We start from the raw sequence: 3,764 nt of genomic DNA, 5'->3' as shown, positions 1-3,764 counted from the left end.
CGTGTGTGCGTGTGATGCGTGCGTGCGCGTGCATGCGTATGTGTGTACGTGCGTGCGTGTGTGCGTGTGTGTGTGCATGCGTGTGCGTGTGATGCGTGCGTGCGCGTGCATGCGTATGTGTGTACGTGCGTGCGTGTGTGCGTGTGTGTGTGCATGCGTGTGCGTGTGATGCGTGCGTGCGCGTGCATGCGTATGTGTGTACGTGCGTGCGTGTGTGCGTGTGTGTGTGCATGCGTGTGCGTGTGATGCGTGCGTGCGCGTGCATGCGTATGTGTGTACGTGCGTGCGTGTGTGCGTGTGTGTGTGCATGCGTGTGCGTGTGATGCGTGCGTGCGTGCGTATGTGTGCGTGTGTGCGCGTGTGTGTGCATGCGTGTGCGTGCGTGTGTATGTGCATGCGTGCGTGCGTGTGTGTGCATGCGTGAGTGCGTGCGTGTGTGCCTGCGCGTGTGTGCGTGCGTGCGTGCGTGTGTGCGCGTGATGCGTGCGTGCGTGTGTGCGTGCGTGTGCATGCGTGCGTGCGTGCGTGCGTGCGTGTGCCTGCGTGTGCGTGCGTGCACGGGCATCGTGCGGTTGGAGTGTGGGCATAGTGTCTGTAGACAGGCAGGAGGTATAAGCAGTAAGCACTATCATCGATCATCACCCTGTCGCTGCAATACCAGCGTGTCCATCCATCGACACGTCCACACATAGTCATGATCGCAAGCAAAGAGTTACGAGAAGCTGTTCAATGGGATTAGCGGTGCGGGTGGAGTGTTGCAGCTCAATATGTCATCCTGTAATATGTCAGGTGAATCTTGTGTTAATCATACACGCCAGACGTGTTATTTTCCCGCTTATTCATGAGGAGTCATTAAAGCTTTGTTCATGGCCAAGCCATCACTGACTCACGTACAATTCACCAACTTTTATCCCAAGAGGTCATTATACGATTCCATGTCAATGGCGTTAATCTTTTTACTGTATTCGCTAATTCTACAAATGTCATCCAATGGGAGTTAATTATATAGTCTTCATCTTGTTCTAAGAAATCATTAAAGTGCCCACGCGCGGTGTTATTGGTTTTTCTACTGTATCAACAGTTCCCTTCCACACGTCAAATACAACACGAGGAGAAACCGCTTGCTCGATCCCCACACGCACATTCTATCCCCTGCTAGTGTAAACCAATAAAGCCGTGTATTCAAACTTGAATATAGCAAGCAACAACTTGACCGATCCGACGTGCACACTTGCTCTCACACTCATTGTGCGCATGTTGTCAAACACACTGATGTGTGGTTTTTTCACGACAGCTGACACGTAGAAGAGCAAACGTTGAATGTGTAAAGATAGCCAATGTTGAACTTTTTGCACAGCGATGACGTAACAATGAGATGGCGACAGATGGAACGTTCTATTGTCACCGACTCGCGGAGCTGGGAACAGCTTTTAAACTAAATGGCTTTAAGATAGATCGGTCTCAGCGAAACGTGTTGAATACACGTTTGAATACACGGTTTTATTGGTTTTCACAAGAACTATGGTTATAGCGGGTGGAGGCATGCACTCATACATACGCGCACGTACGAGTGCAAACAAACACAACAAACATTGACACGATGACTAAATGCGCAGGCGCACAGACCTGTGTGAGTAGTGAGTGCATGCAGGGCGATGCGTGCGCGACTGTAAAACGAACGACAGACTTGTAGAATTCGCGCGTGTCCCGCACGCACGTTCTATTATGCCGGCAGGCCGCGAGAGAAAAAAATCACTCCACTAAAATACACTAGTGCGTTTCAACACACTGCAGCAGAGAAGCTGCCACAAATGACAAAAGATCTTTTCTCTTTTTTAAGTTGAAAAAATTTCCTTGATCGAAGAGGGAGAGAGAGATGCACACTGCCACACGCGACGCAAGCTTCTCAGCTTCCCGGAGTTTCTCTCTCTGCTGCCGAGGAGACGATTAGCGATCGCAATAATTAGTCTCTCGTAATTAACGCACCTAACGAGCAACTGGTAGTGTGAGCGGTCGAACACCTCCCCGCCCACCACCCACATCGCGTCACCCACGATGACGGCCTGGTGGGAGGCGCGGGGGGTGGGCGGGGGTCCCCTCCCCCTCGCCACGTCCCACGACGCCTCGCTGCTCGGAACACTGCAATCAGGACCTGAAACGCAAACAAGGAGAATAAACGCAAACAAGGATACTGAATGATGATGAGGAGGAGAAAAAATAAGCAACAGAAGGACGTGACGTCGCCATATGGTAAGAAACGCGTGTTCTGTCGGCATGCTGTCGTCGCAGCAACGCTTCGTTGTCCGCGATTGTTTTTTTCCGGGCTTGGAAAAAACACGAGGATCCTTAATCGGTATTCACTCGGCAAACAAAATAGTCACCATCGCCCAAAGAGAAATGACGCGAAACGCGTACATTACACAACTCCTTCTACACCCCCACACGAAGATCGGTGTTTTACGTTATACTCGACCAACCACCGCACGCGCGTCGTGACACACAGACATATCGCGGCTAGATAAAACAAGTGGCGCGACCGTAACAATGGGCGCGGTGGTGGCGGGCAGGGTCATCGCGGGGGCGACTAAGGCACGACACTAACGCCTCTACGCGAGGCAACGCTGCGTCTAAACGCTCCTGAGACACGGAGTATGAGCATGAATGGCAAGAATAAAAACAAGTGGCATGACCAATGACCATTGACCGTACAGTTGTCACGTGCGGCCAGCGGCACGCACGATTGTATCGCCTCGCGACACAACGCTCGGAGTGCGAGGCGTTACTATGCAATCTACGTCTGCTCCGTATAACGACAGTGAACACGTGGTGTAGCCACCAACAATCCCCTGGATAACAGAATGGGACTCTCTCTCTCACTGCTGACAAACCCAGTAAAGTGCACTCTCCGCATGCAACGATGCGAGGCGCATTATAACTATAAAACTATAACATAAACTAATAAACATGAACTAAACATGAACTATAAAACGATCGCGGCTTGTAAACTCGTACGGTAATAAACGAGACTAATAAATTAGAGATAAATCGTCATGACGTCAGTGAAATAAGTGAAGTGAAAGCTTCACGAATAAGTAAGTGAAATAGCCGGTAAACGCTCCGTCAAAGCCGCGTTCCCCACGTGACCAACCCAACGCTGACATCGGAACTAATCATTGCGAAGCATCGAACAAAATAAACTCGAATCTAGAACGACGACGAATTTCTTTCTCCGCCGCAACTATTTCACCAAGAAAAATACTCAATAGTTACTAGATCGCATCTAAAGCACTTTCCTCCCTTCTTCTCGTTCCCTCGGCGAAATGCTGTTGCGTGCGTAGCGCAACATTACTGACAATTATCAGCAGTCGGTTTCGGTTGGAAGAAAAACTGTATAGAGCGTCGATGGCTTCTAATTCAGAACCACGCATCTCCCACGTGTCACGTTGAAATTGACGATTCGATTAGCCAGCGACTTGCACGTCATGTTAGGGCACGCACGTACGATGGTCATATGAGCGGTGAGCGTGTGTTTCATGAAGCATGCAGGGACTGTGATACCGCTGTCCTGCTGCTGCTGCTGCTGACCCTGCTGCTGCTGACCCTGCTGCTGCTGCTGTTGTTGTAGCTGTTCATGTACACCGTACTATGGGTTGTGTGATATACGTCTCTCTAGCTGCTGTAGCTGTTCATGTACACCGTACTATGGGTTGTGTGATATACGTCTCTCTAGCTGCTGTTCATGTTCATGTACACCGTACTATGGG

The sequence above is a fragment of the Priapulus caudatus genome, unplaced genomic scaffold (genome assembly GCF_000485595.1).
Source record: "Priapulus caudatus unplaced genomic scaffold, Priapulus_caudatus-5.0.1 Scaffold1110, whole genome shotgun sequence".
In the NCBI taxonomy this organism is placed as follows: domain Eukaryota; kingdom Metazoa; phylum Priapulida; class Priapulimorpha; order Priapulimorphida; family Priapulidae; genus Priapulus; species Priapulus caudatus.
This window is presented reverse-complemented; position numbering follows the sequence as displayed.